A 19538-nucleotide genomic window follows, 5' to 3' on the forward strand; every position below is an offset into this window, starting at 1 on the left:
TTGTCTCTTCCTGCTTGAGGGCTCATTTTTCAGAATCTTGTAGCCCAGAGCAAGCAAGTTTCCTAGCTCTGCTAATTCTAAAGATAGGTCATCTATCCCTCAAAGTTATGGTGTCCTCACCTGTTAATAAGACCCCACTCCTTACCCTGCCTTCCTCCTCAAGGTGTTAATAATTATAGAGGAACTCTACTTGGGGCCCTCTCCTACTCATTTTACCCAGGCAACCAAGTGCACCATTCCTACCTCCTCCCTTGGTGACTGTAAAGTCATGTGGGACCCGAGGCCACCTCTCAACAGTCCCTTCTACCATATTCTACCAAAGTAAGTTCTGGTAAATTTCCTTCATTCCTAGTAGGCCTACCATTTTATATTTGTTAGAGCTCTAGTTTGTTAACTGCTTGTATATGTGAGAATCAACCTTTGGGCCACCCAGGGCTATATTTCAGAAGACTGATGCCTTTCTTTCTGATAGCACTTTGTTGCTAGGACATAAGCTCCTTAGGCAGGAATCTGTCTTTAAGATTCACTTTGTATTCTTAGTGCTGAAGAAGATGCCTGGATGAATGAACAAATGAGTGAAGGAATGAATGAATAAAAGAACTTGTGGCCCCTAGGAAGAACCCGAAGCAATATTAGGTAGGGTCGGGGACTGCAATGAAGGGGTGGAGACCTTCCTTGGTTGGTGAAACTCTTTTCTAAGGCTGGGGAAGGCAGGCTAAAGAGATGCAGAGGAAAGTACAAACAGGAAGTTACAGTCCTAACTCATTACTCTGTGACCACAATCCAGATCACTTCACAGCACCCTGGACTGGATTTAGATGAGAAAGGGAGCTCAGAAATCTCCCCACCAAAGGAGTTCCAGGGGCCAAGGAGTCCCCAGGCCTTTTTAGAGCAGTGAACTCAAAGTGTGGGCTGGGATTAGTGTCAGCCTGCAAACTATTATCTTTATGTGAGAAGATAAGTACAGAAATGAAAATGTTTAGAAATTTTTATAGCAGTTTGACAGAGTGATTTTAGATATGTTGAAATCTAATAAGAAATTTGGGCTCCTATTCTGTGTCTTTTTTTCTGTTTCATTTTTCTAGGAGGATGGGTATGAATGTCTCAAATGCAAAATGTCCTTAATGGACTAAAGCTCTGGCTCTCAGCCCAGCAAGCTCTCTTCCTTTCCTTGCTTGTGGGATTCTCTCCTTGGGGAAGAGAGGTGTCCCACACTGAGTTACTTGGGAAAAGCACACTGAGTTTTGCCTCAGTGGCCTTTTCTCTGTTTCCTACTTTTCCCAATCAAGAATCTAATATTTACACCTGAAACTGATTTAATATTGTAACTGAATGATACTTAAAAAAAAAAAGAATCTATTGTTTAATTTTCACTTCTTAAGACAGCAGTGTTGATATCCACGCCACTGACTGTGTGTTCAGAACAGGGGTCACATTAGACCCAAGGAATCTCCCACACCCCTTGAAAGATCCCACATTCACTTCCTGTGTATGAGTGACTGGGTCTTATTCTTCTGTGCTCCCCATAGCACTTGGCATTTAGTTGATACTCTATAAAAACATTCTTTAATTTTCTAGGAAGGAGAGGGGAAGGTGGTGAGCTTTTTGTGTGTAAACTTTGTGCTTGCTCCTGCTCACATTCTCTAAAGATCATATAAATTCTCTAAAAGGAATTTAGGATGTTAAAGAAAGGCCTCTGCTCCAGGTATTAGGAGCCTTGGATGTTGGCCACTAATTTATTATGTGACCCTGGGCAAGCTATTTACTGTCATGTGGACTCAATTACTTCATTTGAAAAATGAGAGAGTTGGGAAGATGTTGAGTGTTGAATAACCTCTAAGGATTCTACCAGCTCTCTTACATGCTATAATCCTAATTTTATGATTTACAAAATTTATTAACCCCAGAGGTGATTGTAGGCCAGAGATGGGAAAGTCTTGTCTCCTCCAGCTGTCAGCATGGGAATCTTATGTATCTTTAAATCCTTCAGTTGGCCATCTGGATAAGCCTGTGAGATGGATACCTGGAGGGCAACCAATGGCTTCTTCAGAGTGCTTTGGGACTCTGTCTATATAAGACTGCTGTGCTGGACTGATCATAGTCATTCATTGTGGTAGAGGGTCTCCTGGAGGGAGAGAAGAGCCAGAGATTGGTGCTCCACACTGAAGTTTACACAGCATTTATAGCCAGCTTGTGCATCCATTTCCTTAACCTCAGCTCTATTATCTCATTAGTTTTTAAGTGACGATTCAACTCTTTTAACTGTTGGTTTCTCTCTTTTGGGAATGGAAATCAGGAACTGAAGACCAGAGTAGACGACAGTAGTGGAGGCAGAGTGGGCCTATGACCAGACAGACAGAATAGTAGTATATCTGAGCTAGTGGTGTGCTGGTAGATATTCAACAACCAGTTTCAGTGTGATAGGAGACATGATTGGTAGTGTTTGCTGATTTGCATGGTGTAAATACTTCCACCATGGCTGATTTCAAACTACCAGTGTGGACTTGGGAGGAGACAAATAGTGGCACATCATTATATAGTATTTTTATCGTAGGTATGATAGATGTAATTAACCTTAAGGGTATAGATAATAGTAAAATCTAGTAAAATAATAAGGAAGTGATAAATTTTGACTACTTACTTTTGTTTTTGTTTGGCCGTGTCATGCAGCTTATGGGATTTTAGTTCCCTGACCAAGGATCGAACCCCAGGCCCCGGCAGTGAGAGCACTGAGTCCTAACCACTGCACAGCCAGGGAATTCCTTTTTATTTTCCCCTTTGTTTTTAATATAATTAATTTATTTATAAGTTTAATTGTAAGTTTATATAATTTAATTTTAATAACAGCTGTGTTTAACAACCAGTTTGCAAAATTCCTAAAAATTTCACAATAGGTTCTCTGAGACTGGACAAGCTGCCTCCCACCACACTGCTGGATCCCTGTATCCTCCCTCTAGGCCACTGGGAGGTAAAGTGCAAAAGATTTCTCTGTAGAATTTAACACCAAATATTTGTTTGTTCCAGTTATGTGCAAGGCTTTAACCTTTGCTGAGCCAAAGTCTTGCTACCTGCCCTCAAGGAGCTTAGTATCTAGTAAAAAGGAGATAAGGTCTGTATCTAACTATAATGTAGGGCATCGAGTGGTAGGTGGAATGCAATGAATAAATGCACTGTATTCCACTGGAATGGTATTCATAGAGCTAGAGAGGAGTAGGACGGGTTAATCCTGAAGGCCCCTTCCACCTCATGTTCCAGGGTGTTGAGATACCAGGAGTCTTAGGGGAACACTGGGGGCAGTAATCAGTGAGGAGTAAGCCAGAGTCACCCTTGCTGTGCCCAGCTTCAGGAAATCTAGAGGCCATTTATAGCGGCATAGAGTGTCTGAGCTAGAGGCTCCCATTTTTACAAGGATATAACTGAGGCCCAGAGAGAGAGGATTTACTCAGTGTTACATAGTGAGTTGGGGCCAAGAGAGCCTTGATGCTACCATCCTGGTTTGCCCAGGACTGAGGTGTTTACCGTGGTATGGGACTTTCAGTGCTTAAACCAGAACAGTCTTGGGCAAACCAGGATGGTTGGTCACCCTGCGGTAATGGTGGTGTGCATCCTAAGCTAATGCTTCTTCCAGATGTGCATTCTCACTAAACTCCCCAGATCCCTGATTCCTCCACATTTCTTTTCCAGGCTTCTTTTTCAGGGCTCTGAGACTAGAGGGGCTGCTTAGACTATGGAGCAAGTTGGGGGGTGTGGGAGTTGAGTGAGAGGGTGGAGAGAGGGTGGAGATGGCTGGAGAATGCCAGAAGAGAAAGAGATAGGATTTTTGACTTTTAACACTCCTCTGCTAATTAGATAAGGGGTGGAGATGGGGGGTAGAGAGAATGAGCCTCCATGCATATTCTTCTGAGCAGTGACACTGAGCAGAGCTCAGGAATTTTTAATCTCTGGTCTCCACCCCTCCTCCTTGGAAGCTTGTCTCTTCCCACCCCCTGGTGACTCCCAGTCCAAATGCCACAGCTGCTTGAGCCCCTGACCCTCCCTTTGACCCCCCAATTTAGCCTCAATGACTTGCAAAGTTCCTCAACAATATACCCAGGGAAGGAAGAGGAGAATACTTCAATTTTCCCTTTGAGATCTAGGTTTCCAAGTGTGGGGAAGAAAATAGGCCTTCCTGTGTGGAAAATTGGAGCAGTTCCTGGAACACATGGGCTTGTGAGGGCTGGGGTACATTAGAGGGGATAAATCTGCAAGCCATGACTAGCTGTTTCTTGCTTGAAGGTATATTTCCTTCATCAGTTGGGAAGCTCCTTAGGGCTTACCCTTGTCAATCCCAACCACACAGGAATCTCTCCAAGGATAGCAGCATATTCTCCCATCAACTGAGGTGCCCAGGTGGCAGAAGCTGCATCATCATTAGCCTAGAAAGGTTTGGAGTTGGAGGGGCTCATCCAAGGAGAGATTTCAGTTGGCTAAAACCCCTTTATTATATTTTTTATTCTCTCACTGTTCAAAACTCCCATCTCTGGACATTAGATAGGACACAGAAGTTCCAAGTTAATGTTTCTTGATTGATTGTTGTTGAAGAAAGTACGGAGATGATTGTGGGATTTTATTACTTTTCAGAGAAATATGCATCCATCTATCCACTTATTTATTCTAAAAATATTTACCTACTTGGTTCAGGCTAGTATTCAACACTTATGGGTCTAAGATGAATTATCATTATTTGTTTTTATCCTGGAGGAGCTCTTAGTCTGGTCTGAGAGAGAAAAGCTTAAATAATTTATAACAATACAGTGAGATAAAGTACTCTGGAAAAGTTGGAGGGGGAGTAGGGATAATGAGTAAATCTCCATAGACAAGGACTTCTGATAGAGACCTGCCATCTGGTGGCGATGAATGGTACAACATGCTCTTTGTTGCTCTGATGTGGGATTCAGTATTGCAAATTTCAGCCTTTATTGAGCACCTGCCCAATGAGTAGCCAGCCCAGTGGTTGGCACTGCGATGCATATACATTAAAGCTTCTAAGATGACATTGGTCCTTAAAAAACTTGCAGTGTGCTTGTGGATATAAAGCATAATTGAAAAAGTTATCAAGCAAACAACATTATATTTGATATACACACATGAACAAATATACATTAAAAATATGTAAATGATTAATAATTGTTACCAAAAAGTAAAAAAAATGGAAATATGTAAAGTAAAAAATGAGAGTCTCAAAAAAAAAAGAGAGTCTCCCCCATCACACTCCCTGTGAGTAACCATTATGAACAGTTTAGTGTGGATTCTTTGCATGTACAAATGTTGGTAAATACATACATAATTTAAAAAATAGAATTGTGTTGTTATTCCTTAATTTTGTTTTTAAACTTTTATATCATGGACCCCTTTCTGTGATACTACATATTAATCTAACTTGTTTTCTCTTAATTTTTATATTAAATAAAAAATTAAGCATGTTAATATGAGTAAGTAGTCTATAAGGTTTGTTAGGAAAAGCAGCAGCCTCAACTACACCCACACCGTCCTCTCAAGAAGCAGCAACTTTCAATTCTTTTATCTGCTGCTATTAGTGTTATCTCCATGTTTCTAAAAAGCCTATTCGTGTCCTATTTATTGTTTTTTTTTTTTTCAATTTTAGGTATTATTTGTTGACTTCCCACCATGGATGATGAGGATTGGCCTTTCTTTTCTCTTCCCATTTACCAAATACAAATGCATCTTTCTCATCTTTCCATCTCCTCTTATAGTTAAATTTACTTAGGTCAATATTGAATGTTTACATTATGATCATGTATACTATTTAGAGGACAGTCATGTAATAAATCAGGCTTACTTTTCTTTCCCTACATGTCTTTTTGTTTTCCCTGGAATTAATAATTATCTGTTTTTGTTTGCTTAGTTTTCTATGTAAATTGTGCCCTTACCCAAAAGACCTCTCATTTAGCTCTCAGACTTGCTCCAATCTGGCCTAGTTACTTCTCTGCATACTGCATAGCTGTCATCCTAGTGTCTTCTTTCACCATCAGCATGAGGGTTCACTTTGCTTCTCCACTTTGTTGCACATCCTGTTTCTTAAATCTTATGTCTTTTTATCTCAGTTTACTCCCTCATTTTGGTAGATAACATTTCAGTAGCTTCCTGAGAAAGGGTGCATAGGAAGCAAATTTTTTGAGACCTCACATATCCAAAATGTTTTATTCTACTCTCACTTGATTGATATTTAAAATTTTTTAAATTACTCTTTTGGTAAGGTATAGAATTGTAGATTGGAAATAATTTTCCTAAAGAATGTTGAGGTAAGTGTTCCAATGTCTTCTAGTTTCCAAGGTTGCTGTTGAGAAATCTTATGCTTTATTGAATGCTAGTCTTTTGTAGGTTACCTGTTCTTCTCCCCACCCTCCTTAGAATCTTTTAGAAACTTTTCTTTATCCCCAGCACACTGAAGTTTCGCAACGATGTGGCATTGGTGTAGAACTTTTTCATTTTTCGTGTTTAGTACTCATGAACTCTTTCAATCTGTAAACATGTCTTTTTGGACTGGTAAACTTTCTTATATTATTTCTTTGATAATTTATTTCATTTTCTATGTTTTCTTTTTCTACAATTATTTTTGTGTGTGTGTGTTTGGGGAGGCGGAGTTATTGAGCCTCCTGGACTGATCCTCTCATTTTATCTCTTCTTTCCTGTTTTCCATTTTTTTCGTTGTTTTATTTTCTAGGAGAAAATAAGAGTTTTCTCATATTCTTTGTTCTTGTTTCATGATTGCAATAAAAAAAAGTTTCTCAAGACTTTTTTTTCCTGGTTTCTCAAGACTTGTAAATTCAGTTGCTTTCCACCTTTCCAAATTTTGTTTTCCCTCTACTTTTGGCTCCTCTTTGACGTTGGAGTTTTGTGCTTAAAAAAAATCCCTTTACTATTTTGTGAGGAAGGGACAATAAGTGCATGTATTCAACCTGCAATGTTTAACTAGAATACACATACTTGTTGTTTTATGTCAGATTTCTTAAAAATAAAATTTAAATTGGGGAAGTGAAATGCAACTGGGATGGTCTGAGTAAGATCAATTTCTGCCAGTGCTTAGCAGGGACTGTCTTCCAGCAGCTGACTTGATCTCTCCCTGCCCAACCCAGGAAATAAAACCAAGGAAAAATCAGGACAGATAATGAAAGGACCATTCTTAAGTACTTGGAACTATTAAAAAATGGAAGAGCAGATTTAACATTTTAGTTTTAACATTATAGTGAACAGTGCTTCTTTCTAAATGTTTACAAACTTCTCTAACTTTTTCTTTCACGCTCACTGTTCCATTGAAACTACTTTAGATTACCAGTGATCTCCACATTGCCGAATCCAGAGTTGTTGTAGATCATTCAGTCTCCATCTTGTAACCTTCACTTCTTTCAGCTTCCAGGACTCCAGAGATGATTGGTTTCCCTTTTACCTCTGGCCACTCTGTCTCAGTCTGCTGGTTCCTCTTCAATTCTCAGACCTGTTAATATTGGAGAGCACTGAGGCTCATTCCTCAGACATCTTCTATTTTTTGGTCTGTATTTACTCCCATATGGTGGCTATCCCAAAATTATATCTTTTTTCTTAAATTGTCCTCTTGTGCCTTTAAGAGCCAACCCTATTCTTGGGATGGCCCTCCTAAAATGAGAGGGAGATTGCTGCATGTCCTGCCAGACTCCAAAATTATATCTTTAGTCAGACCTCACCTATGCTCCAAACTTGTATATCCAGCTGTCTGCTGGGCATCCTCCAGGAAGGCCTAATTGGCTATCTAGCAGGCATTTCAAATGTGACATGTCCAAAACAGAGCTTCCCATTCTCTTCCTCTTCACTCTCAATCTGATCCTCTAACCAGTCTTCCCATCTCAATAAATGGCAACTCTGTCTTTCAATTGTTAAGGGCAGTTCTAGGCTCCTCTTCCTCACACCCCATATCTACTCTGATAGCAAATCTTACCAACACTAACATGCTAGATATTTTACATATTAATCTTGTTTATTGTCTGTTTCTCCCAACAGAACATAAACACCATGAAAACAGAATTTTGTCAATTTTAGTCACTGTTGTATCCTCAGGGCCTACAATAGTACCAGGCACATAGTTGACATGTAGTAAATATTTGTTGAATGAATTTGAAAAGATATACATTCTTAGAAATGTTTAAAGGTTTAGTGAGGCATAACTTACATACAGTAAACTTTATCCTTTTTAAGTATATAAAAATTTTGACAAATATATACAGTTATGTAGTAACCACCACAATCAACACACAGAACATTTTCATTACCCCAAGTTCTTTTGTGCTCTTTTATAATCAACCCCTCCCCCATCGCAACTCCTGGCAACCCCGATCTGATTTCTGTGTGTGTATATGTGTGTGTGTGTGTGTGTGTGTGTGTGTGTGTGTGTGTATAAAGCTTTTTCTTAGAGCAGTTTTAAGTTTACAACAAAATTGAAAAGGAGGTACAGAGATTTCCCATATACCCCCTGTCCCCATACATGTGTAACCTCCCCTGTTATCAGCATTACTCACCAGAATGGTACATTTCTACCTACACTGACCCATCATAATCACTCAAAGTCTATAGTTTACATTAGGGTTCACTCTTGATGTACATTCTACGTATTTGGACAAATGTATAATGACATGTATCCATCATTATGGTATCATATGGAGTATTTTCACTGCCCTAAAAATCTTCTGTGCTCCACCTCTTCACTCCTTCTTCCTTCCTGACCCTCCCACCCAATGCTGGCAACCACTGATCTTTTTACTGTCTCCATAGTTTTGCCTTTTCCAGAATGTCATGTAGTTGGAATCATACAGCATGTGGCCTTTTCAGATTGGCTTCTTTCACTTAGTAATATTCCTCCATGTCTTTTCATGGCTTGATAGCTCATTTCTTTTTAGCACTGAATAATATTTCATTGTCTGGACATACCACAATTTATCCATTCACCTGCTGAAGAACATCTTGGTTGCTTCCAAGTTTTGGCAATTATGAATAAAGCAGTCCAGGTTTTTGTGAGGACATAGGTCTTCAGCCTGTTTTGTAAGAAACAGCCGAACTGTCTTCTAAAGTGGCTGTACCATTTTGCATTTCCTCCAGGAGTGAATGAGAGTTCCTGTTGCTCCACATCCTTGACAGTATTTGGTGTTGTCAGTGTTTTGGATTTTGGCCCTTCTAACAGATGTGTAGTGGTACCTCACTGTTGTTTTATTTATTTTTAAAATATTTATTTATTTATTTATTTGGCTACATCGGGTCTTAGTTGTGGTATGTGGGATATTCAATGAGGCATGCGGGATCTTTCATTGCGGTGTGCAGGCTATTCTCTCTAGTTGTGGTGCGTGGGCTCCAGAGCACGTGGGCTCAGTAGTTGTGACACGCAGGCTCTCTAGTTGTGCCGTGTGGGTTCTAGAGCACGCAGGCTTAGTTGCCTTGGTGGCATGTGGGATCTTAGTTCCCCACCCAGGGATCAAACCCACATCTCCCACATTGGAAGGCAGATTGTTATTAGAAGGTCCATTCTAACCACTGGACCACCAAAGAAGTCCCCTCACTGTTGTTTTGATTTGCAATTCTCTGTTAACATATTGATGTGGAGCATGTTTTCATGTGTTTATTTGCCATCTGTATATCTTCTTTAATGAGGTGTCTGTTAAGGTCTTTGGCCCAGGTTTTAATTGGGTTTTTGTTTTCTCATTGTTGAGTTTAAGAGTTCTTTGTATATTTTGGATAACAGTCATTTATCGGGTTTGTCTTTTGCAAATATTTCTTCCAGTCTGTGACTTGTCTTCTCATTTCCTTGATATTATATGTTTTTTTCAACCACAGTTAATAATAATATAGTGATTATTTGTTCCACAAAAGTTTGATAGAACTCACCAGTAAAACTCTCTGAACGTGGTACCCTCTTTAAAATAGAGATTTGAGGGACTTCCCTCGTGGTCCAGTGGTTAAGAATCTGCCTTCCAATACAGGGGATGCGAGTTCGATCCCTGGTCGGGGAACTAAGATCCCACGTGCCAGGGGACAGCTAAGCCTGTGCACCGCAACTACTGAGCCCGCACGCTCTAGAGCCCGTGCACCACAATTAGAGAGCCTGCACGCCACATCTACTGAGCCCATGCACTCTAGAGCCCACACGCCACAACTAGAGAGAAGCTGGCACACTGCAACAAAAGATCCCTCTTGCCACAACAAAGATCCCACATGCCACAACTAAGACCCAATGCAGCCAAGTAAATAAATAAATAAATATTAAAAAAATAATATAGAGATTTGAAAACTCTTTTAGTTTCTTCTATGGTAATTGATCTTATAAAGGTTTTCTACTTCTTCAGTTTTGGTAATGTACTTATTCCTCAAGAATAATTGATTATGCCATAAATAAAATTAAAAGACAAATGAAAAATTGGGGGAAAAGATTAACAATTAATATTACAGAGAAAGATTAATCTACCTAATATAGAGTAAGCCTAGAAACTGAGAAAAGATCATAACTCAGAGAAATTGACCAAGAACATGGATAGACCATTCATAGGCCAAGAAACAAACATGGCCCTTCAAAATATGAAAAGATGCTCAAGCCCAGTCATAATAAGAGGAATGCAGGTAGAAACTACTCCATTGTTCACCAGTCAGACTAGCAAAAATCCAAGAGTTTGATAACATTCTATGTTAGCATGGCTGTGGAGAAATAGTAAGACTCATTTGCGTTGCTGAAGGGAATGCAAAATGCCATAACCCTTGAGAAAGGAATCTGAAGATATTGGCAAAAATTATAGATGCATGTACCATTTGATCCAGAATTCTGCTTCTGGGAATCTATCTGCAGACACAACTTCAGAAGTATTAAATGATACGTGTACAAGATTATTCATTGGAGTATTATTTATAATAGCAAAACATAGAAACAAATCAGTAACAGGGAATGAGTAAAATAAACTATCCACCCAATGGTATACTCTGTAGCCTTAGAATAGTAATATCTCCTCTCTGTGTACTGTTTTGGAGAGACTTCCAGGATACACTGCTAAGTGAAAAAAGTGAGGTACATAGCCATGTGGAGAGTGTGCCTCTTTTGTATTAGTACAGGGAGTAAGAAGAATATATATTAATATTTTTCCACATTATCATAAAGAAACAGGAATAATATATAAGAAACTAATAAAAGTTGTTTCCTGTAGACTCAAAAATGAGATAGGTAGTATATGGATAGATGTGAACAAGATGTAAGGAAGATTTTTCAAATCTTTTTATATTGTTTTGATTTTTTTTTTTTTTTTTTTTTGTGGTACATGGACCTCTCACTGTTGTGGCCTCTCCCGTTGTGGAGCACAGGCTCCGGACGCGCAGGCTCAGTGGCCATGGCTCACGGGCCCAGCCGCTCCGCGGCACGTGGGATCTTCCCAGATCAGAGCATGAACCCGTGTCCCCTGCATCAGCAGGCGGACTCTCAACCACTGCGCCACCAGGGAAGCCCTATTGTTTTGATTTTCAAATGTGAATTATCATTAAAAAGTATTACAATTTTAAAAATATATTCATTAGCTTTTTAAAAGGTATTTTAGGGACTTCCCTGGTGGCACAGTGGTTAAAAATCCACCTGCCAATGCAGGGGACATGGGTTCCAGCCCTGGTCCGGGAAGATCCCACATGCCGCAGACCAACTAAGCCTGTGCGCCACAACTACTAAGCCCACGCACCACAACTACTGAAGCCCGTGTGCCTAGAGCCCGTGCTCCGCAACAAGAGAAGCCACTGCAATGAGAAGCCCGCGCCCAGCAACAAAGACCTAATGCAGCCAAAAATAAATACATAAATTTATTAAAATAAATAAATAAAAGGTATTTTAAAAGGTTGTACACATGTAAATTGGTCTAGTGAGCTTGCTGCAATTCAGGATATAAAGAATGGTCCTTGCTCTCAGAAGAAACTTTATATCTGGAAAATAAAACAATATGCATAAAACATTTTAAAAAATTGACAATACTGAAATAAGGAGAGGATCTGATAAGTACTGAATGATGGCTCTGACCCTAAATTCTGTGGCATTCATGGCAGGAGTGATTTCACTGGGCTCGGTCTCAAAGAGGAGGTGATATTGGCAGAGCTTTGAAGGACAAACAGGAAGTGGGTAGAGAGGAGGACACAGGTCTCCAGACACAAACTCAAGTGTAACCTTGTATTTGGGAGACAATAAGTAGCCCTCTGATATTTCTCAAAGCGCTTAGGGGTTGGGTTAAAAGTGAAGCAGATTTTTATTTATTTATGTATTTTGGCTGCACCGTGAGGCATGTGGAACTTCTGCCTGCACCACCTGCAGTGGAAGTGTGGAGTCTTAACCACTGGACCACCAGGGAAGTCCTGCAGCAGGTTTTTTTTTTTTTTTTTTTTTTTCTGGTACGCGGGCCTCTCACCGCTGTGGCCTCTCCCGTTGCAGAGCACAGGCTCTGGACGCGCAGGCCCAGCGGCCATGGCCCACGGGCCCAGCCGCTCTGCGGCACGTGGGATCTTCCCAGACCGGGGCATGAACCCGTGTCCCCTGCATCAGCAGGCGGACTCTCAACCACTGCGCCACCAGGGAAGCCCCTGCAGCAGGTTTTTAAAGACAAGAAGTCAGCCATGCAGAGAGTAGAGGGAGAAGAGCCCCTAGCAGCAGAGGACCCCCAAGGGCACATGCTCTGAGATCTTGTTGGAGTCCAGGAGAGAGAAAGCTGAGGGGTGAAGGGAGCAGCAGGAGCCAGATAACCTGGACCCTTTATTTTAGGTGCAATGGGAAGTCAATGCAGGACTTTAAGTGTATGTATGGGAGTGAGGGGAATCTGACTCACTTTTTAAAAAGATTACTCTGGTTGTTGTGTGGACAATGAATTGGGGGCGGGTGGGGAGAAAGATTGAGAGATCTTCTCAAGAAGAATTGACTATGTCTTTGTATTGATGAAATAAAATTCACATTTTAAGGCAAGACAAGAAAAGTTTAAACATAAAATTTTTTCCTGCTCCTTTGGACCTCCTGCTTCCCCTCCAGTGTGTGTTGTACATCTGCATTATGAGTTAACCAGACCTCCCCAATGACAGAAATGCCTATTCAACTGACTCAACTGTAAAGATCAATTTTTCTCCTTCTGGTGCCAGCCATGTAATTCCTTAGAAGGTAACATTCCTTTCTCAATTCTTGAAGGGGTCACGATGACCTACCACTTGCCTTGTACATGCAGACAGCTTTAGGGATCTTTATGTACAATGCCAATATATCATTTCCCTTAAAGATAGCAATTGGTGCAGATGACCTGGGTAGATACTGTTCAGGGTAGAACAGTTCAGAGACTGTTCAGATGACCTGGGTAGATACTGGGCCACACCTAAAGGAAGTTCTTAGCTGAAATACTACTTATGACCTTATTAATGTTACTAGCTATATTACTTGTATTCTGCCTATTTTATAAGATTATTGTTTCTTGCATTACCAAATGTGTGACTGAGCCTCAGATGAAATTAATGATGATTAGGTGACTACAAACAATTGACCACTATAAATATATAGTTCTATAAGATCAGTGAGTGTGATAGTGTAACTCTAGATATGTGAAGAAGCAACAAGAGGGAACCATTTCCTGGACCATAACAAACTAGTGAGATAGGCAGTTCAGAGGCTTTTGGTTACTGTTAACAGGGCCTAGTCCAGTAATAGCACGTTGGATGGACTGTCAATGAAATCCTTGCCTGACCTGGGAATCCTTGCCTAGCATTCCTAGTGCCGTGGGACAAATTGATCATGAAATGCCTCCCAAACCTTGGTCAAAATTACAAGAGATGTGTGCTTGATTACAGGTAACTTTTGCCTGTCGCATGTGTACTGACCTCCTCCCTTATTGTTTGGAACCATCCTCATAACTCTCTGAGAGACTCTCTCCTGGGTTATAATCCTCAGTATGGCTCAAATAAAATTTTCCATTTTTAAAAAAATTTATTTATTTATTTGACTGTGCTGGGTCTTAACTGCGGCATGCAGGATCTTCATTGCGGCATGCGGATCTTTAGTTGCGGCATGTGGGATCTTTAGTTGCGGCATGTGGGACATTTAGTTGCGGCATGTGGGCTCTTAGTTGCAGTATGCAGGATCTAGTTCCCCAACCAGGGATCGAACCCAGGCCCCCTGCATTGGGAGTGTGGAGTCTTAATCACTGGACCACCAGGGAAGTCCCTCCATTTCTAAGATTGCCTATTGATTAATTTTGTTATTGTTGTTGATAGTACTTACCTTTCTCCCTCATCCCTAATGGCTGCATTTTCCACCCTGTGTGACTGGGGAGAAGGGTGATAGTAACACCTGGGAAGTCAGGGCTTCATTTGGTGAGAAAGGTGATGGCAGCAGAGCCCATTTCCAACTACCAATGTTTCATTGGTAGTTGGAAATTTGACTCAGGGGCTGGGGAGAGAGGACAGAATTTTGAAGGTCTAGATTTGGGATTCTACTGTGGAGAGGAAATAGTTGAAGCTGTGAGATTGTATGAGGCATCAGAGAGAGGAAACTGAGAGAAGAGAGCAGAGGGCCAAAGACAGATTCTCAGCAAAGCGACACCAACAAAGGAAGCAAGGGGATGAAGAGAGTAAGATTGCTGTACCAGGGCAGTGTGGAATACCAGGACAATTTAAGTTGAGGGGTGGAATGCCAGCTGAATGATGAGTGTAGTAGCTGTGTGGCATGGGAGGAATCATGATGGGGTGTAGTACTCAGGAAGGCTCCTGGCAGAAATAGGACTTGAAAGATGGATAGACTAGGTGGATGGAGATGAAGGCAGGGGACTTCCAGAGTAAGCAGTACAAGAACCAAGGTGCAACAGGCAATTCTGACCCCTGAGTGTATGTGCAAGTTCGGGGGGAGTTGAAGTTTGTGAGTGAAGGGTTCTAGCCAGGAAGTCTGGGGTGATAAATACATGTAGAAAGAGTTGAATCAGTTAGTTGATCAACATAAGTATTTTTTGAGCACCTCTGTGTACCAGGCACCAGATTAGGTGCTGGGAATATAGCCATGAAACTACTTACCTTACCAAGGCCCTGTCCTCTAGAGCATACCTTTTTAGCAAATCAGACAGGTCTTCACAAGTAAGCAGAGGAGCTTAGACTTTATCCTATGGGCCACTGCTCTCATGTGGCCCTATAATGGGAGCTGGATGGAGAGACATCCTCAGCCTGTGGGGGACATAGAAGGGAGTGTATGCAGAGGAAATGCAGACTGTTGGAGGGCTGGGTCTTCCACAACTTCATGAGCATGTGAGCCTGAACTGTATACACGCAGACCAGGAAGAGTGCATTAGAAAACAGAGAAGTGGTCAGAGTTTCTGAGGACGTTGTTCATTGGGAGAGATTGATCACTGATTTATTAACCTTTGCAAGGGGAATTCATTTAATAAGGCTTTGTTTGGCTTAAGCTGCAGGAATGAAACTCTGATGATGGAATTACTGGCTTGAGTCATTAGGAAGAAGAGGTGTTTAGTGGAGAGAGGTCAGTCAGAGCCATCCCTGGCTGTGAAATCCCACCTTTCAGGAGCTGTCTACCTACACAGAGGCCAGCTCTTACCTTCCATGGGCTGTGAGGGATATTGCTTCATTCTCTGGGTATCATTTGGACCATTCAGGTGTTCTTAGATTTCTAGAGATGAAATCATTCCTTCTTAGTTCCTAAATGACTATCACCCTGCTTGCCCCGCAAACTCCACTTTCCCAGAGAAAACAAGAGAGAGGGGATGAAGAGAAATGGGCAATAGGCAGGAGGATACAGTCTTAAAAATTCTGTATGAAACTCTAAAGGGAAGTCAAAGGAAACAGACAAAGGGTCTTCCCGAGCTTGGGACCAGCAGGGAATGATGCAGCATCCTGAAAATATTTTTAAAAGCAGTGGATAACCAGAACTAAGAGTCAGAGTGACCAATTCATTCTGTTTCTCCCTCAAGTTGCCCTATTTTAACACTGGAAGTCCCACATTTTTGGGAAATTTGGGACAGTTGATCATCCCATCAGGACACCTGGGCTCTAACTTTGTATCTGCCATTAATTTCATACCCCTCTGAGCCTCAGTTTCCTCCTGAAATGGTAAAGTAAGGTACCTTAACAAGACGATATCAAAGAGCCCCTCCAAACCTGATGGAGCAATCTGGAAATTTGCCGAGGCTGCCCTGACATCCAGACTTTCTCTTGGAACTTGCCCTGAGCTTGGGCAGAACAAATCTCACCACAGAGAGTGCATCTGAAGGCTCAGGAACCAGCAAGTTCCTATACAGACTCTTCTTTCTTACAGATCCTTCTGTCAGTGACATAAGTGAGTATCAGTGTACAATGTACATCCCTGACTAGTTCAACTTAAGATTTTCCGATTTTACTATGGTGTGAAAGTGATATGCATTCAGTAGAAACTGTACCTTGAATTTTGAGTTTTGGTCTCTTCCAGGGCTAGTGATAATGCGTCTCATGATGCTGAGCAGCGGCAGTGAGCCACAGCCCCAAGTCAGCCATGTGATCACAAGGGTAAACAACTTACAACCATTCTATACCCATAGAAGCATTCTGTTCACTTTCAGTACGGTAGTCAATACATTACATGAGATATTCAACACTTTATGATATAGGCTTTGTGTTAGATGATTTTGCCCAACTGTAGGCTAATGTTGTGTCCTGAGCATGTTTAGGGTAGGCTAGGCTAAGCTGTGATGTTAGGTAGGCTCGGTGTATTAAGTGCATCTTTGACTTACAATATTTTCAACTTATTGGGATGTAACCCCATTATAAGTTGAGGAACATCTGTATTATAATTATTAGTTGTCACCTACAAAATAAAGCGTAGGTGATTATTCTAGTTGTCAGATTGTTTCAAGGAATATGTAAACCAAAAATAAGAAACTTAGGAAGAAAAATAAATTTCTTAAAGCTCCCAGCTGGCACTATATTCACTTAAGTTATAGTCTATACAATCATGCTGGAATGAAATGTGGTTATCATTTCTATTTAGAATTTCACTTGGCTACTGAAAGAGTGATTTGTCTTTGAATTTCTATTAACATAAAATAGAAAATGTTTCTTTTGTAAATCTTCTAAGTACATACTGTTCTGAAAGTGGCCTTTTATGTTAGCTTTACAAGGTCATCATGTTTTGGCAAGAATTTCAAAGCCAATAAGTTTGAAAGTAGTTCCATTGGACTTTTCCAGAGTCAGTGGTGGCATAACATAAGAGCCTAGCCCCTGAAGCCAGAATGCCTGGGTTCACATCGCAGATTTTTAACAAGTACAACTTGATGTTTCTACACCTCTGTCTTCAGCTATAAAATGGGAATGATGTTAATAGTACCTACCTCAAAATGCTGTCATGAGGATTAAATGAGTTGATATGTCTACAAGTGCTCAGACCTCTGCTTGGCACAAGGTAAGCACTAAGTAAGTGTCCCATTACAACATAAGATCCTTCAGACCAGGGATTTTCATTTGTTTTGTTCACTTATATATCCCTAGAACTGTGTGTTCTATGTGTGCCTAGAACTGTGCCTGGCTCGTAACAAGCATTCAATAAATATCTGTTGAATGAAAGTATATGTCTTGGTAATAGGTATTCAATTTGTGGTTTATTCATGAAGTTTTTAAAGTCCATGGGATTTATCTGTTGTAAACCTTTAATTTATACAAAGGAAAACTGAGGCCCAGAGAGAAGGAATCTTCCCAATGTCACATGAGCTTTGATGGCAATAAAATTAAATACCAAATATTTGTCGTAAGAGAAACACACTAGGCAGAACCTCTGTTTCCCGACTTCATTTTATCTTTCTTACATGTGCTCCTGTCCCAACATTTATCAGAGCTGCTTATGTAGAGACACTAAGCTTTCATCTGAATGGATGCCATGGTAGCTGAAGGCACAATGTCCATTGCAGCAGGCAGAATCGGCTTTCTCCCATGGGAACAAAGTGACTTGTACTGAAAGAATAAAGGTAACTATGTTCATGCTGTGTTCCTGGCTTCTGCCTGCTCCTCTTTTCTCTTCAACAAGATTGGGACTCGGTGTGTGTAGCCAAAACTCCCACAGTCACTCCAGAAATGAACACTGCACTGGTTTTGCACTAAGACAAACCTGGTTTCAAATCCCATTTCTGCTACTTCCTACCTATTGTACTACCTGTTACTACCTGTGACCTTGTTCTGCAAATTTTTTCACTTCCGTAGTCTGAGTTTGTGCATCTCTAAAATGGGTATGCCAACATACTCATAGTGGAGGTAAATGTTAGCAAGAATATGGGGCCTACAGATTTGTTCAACATGATGAATGCAAACAAGACCCACAGCAAGACATGTTGTAGTTGCAAGTTGGGTTCTCTGGGAAGAAACTCTCTGATGAAGGGTAGCAGGCAGGACACTTAGGAGAGTGCTCTTGGGATCAACACATGTGGAAGGAAGGGGAAGGAAAGGGCAGAGGAAGAAGTTGGGCAGTGGTGCAGGCCCAGTGAAGACCTCAGCAGACCTCTCATGGGGAGCTCTAGAGCTGGGATGTGTGTGCAGAATTGTTGCCAGCTGAGGTGAGGAAGCTGGGCCTTCACCCCTCCCCTGACCGTGTTGTCAGTTATTCTATACAGGCTGGTCCTGGAAGTTACCTTCAGCCAAGGCATTCTCCAAAGAGGGCTGACAACCGAGGGTCATGGCAGCATTCCCAGAAGTTGGGGGAGTAACTGCATTCCTGAAGGGGCATCTGGTTGGTGCTGCACAGCATCCGTCACTCCCAAACTCCAGAACCAGGCATAAAGAAAAGATCCTGAAAGCTTCCCAATGGGAAACACAGGGCATCCACAAAGGGACAGGAATAAGAATGACATCAGAAGTCTCAAAAGCACCATTAGAAAAGGCAGTGGAGGAGTGCCTTCAAACATTTCATAGAAATCAATTTCTAAACTAGAATTCAATTCTGAGCCAACCTATCTATCAAATTTGAGGATACAACAAAGACATTTCAGACATGCAGTTTTGATTTTGACTTCCCATGCACTGTTCCTTAAGAAGGAGGAATTGAATAAGTGATTCAGGAAGTAGAGGATCTTCCAAGAAGACATGCAGGGCAGTCTAAGTAGAAATGCTGAGCCGCAGCCTAGAGAAAACAGGGGAGCCTGGAGTGGGAGGCAGGGCCCTGGAGGGAAGCTGTTAATGGTCGAAAACACATTTTATTTATGGCTCTGTCAACAGTTGGTAAATTTGTAAAGAAAAATGAAGAAATGATGATTATAAAAGTCAAGATATAGTTCATCTCTAAAAAGGAAAGTGAGGGCTGTGAGTAGGGGAGGAGCTTCCGAGGTGGCAATGTTTCATTTTTTGATCTGGGTGATGGTTACATGGGTATTTGCTTTATAATTATTCGTATAACTACAGACACATATACATATATACTTTATATATATGCTTTATGCCATTTTCTTTTTTTAAAATAAATTAATTTGTTTTATTTATATATTTTTGGCTGCATTGGGTCTTTGTTGCTACAC

The 19538-nt window shown here is 41.0% G+C and overlaps 1 long non-coding RNA gene and 1 other non-coding gene across 2 annotated transcripts; one reads left to right on the forward strand and one right to left on the reverse strand.

Moving 5' to 3' along the window:
- The first annotated feature begins 307 nt into the window (after window positions 1-307).
- On the forward strand, window positions 308-17419 carry LOC117197551 (uncharacterized). Its single transcript, XR_004478214.2, has 3 exons — window positions 308-321; window positions 16475-16551; window positions 17230-17419. It is a non-coding gene; the product is annotated as an uncharacterized LOC117197551 (long non-coding RNA).
- Window positions 7604-7719, reverse strand: LOC117197571 (small Cajal body-specific RNA 11). Its single transcript, XR_004478250.1, has one exon. It is a non-coding gene; the product is annotated as a small Cajal body-specific RNA 11 (non-coding RNA).
- Window positions 17420-19538: the final 2119 nt, after the last annotated feature.

The sequence above is a fragment of the Orcinus orca genome, chromosome 3 (assembly GCF_937001465.1).
Source record: "Orcinus orca chromosome 3, mOrcOrc1.1, whole genome shotgun sequence".
NCBI classification, from domain to species: Eukaryota; Metazoa; Chordata; class Mammalia; order Artiodactyla; family Delphinidae; genus Orcinus; species Orcinus orca.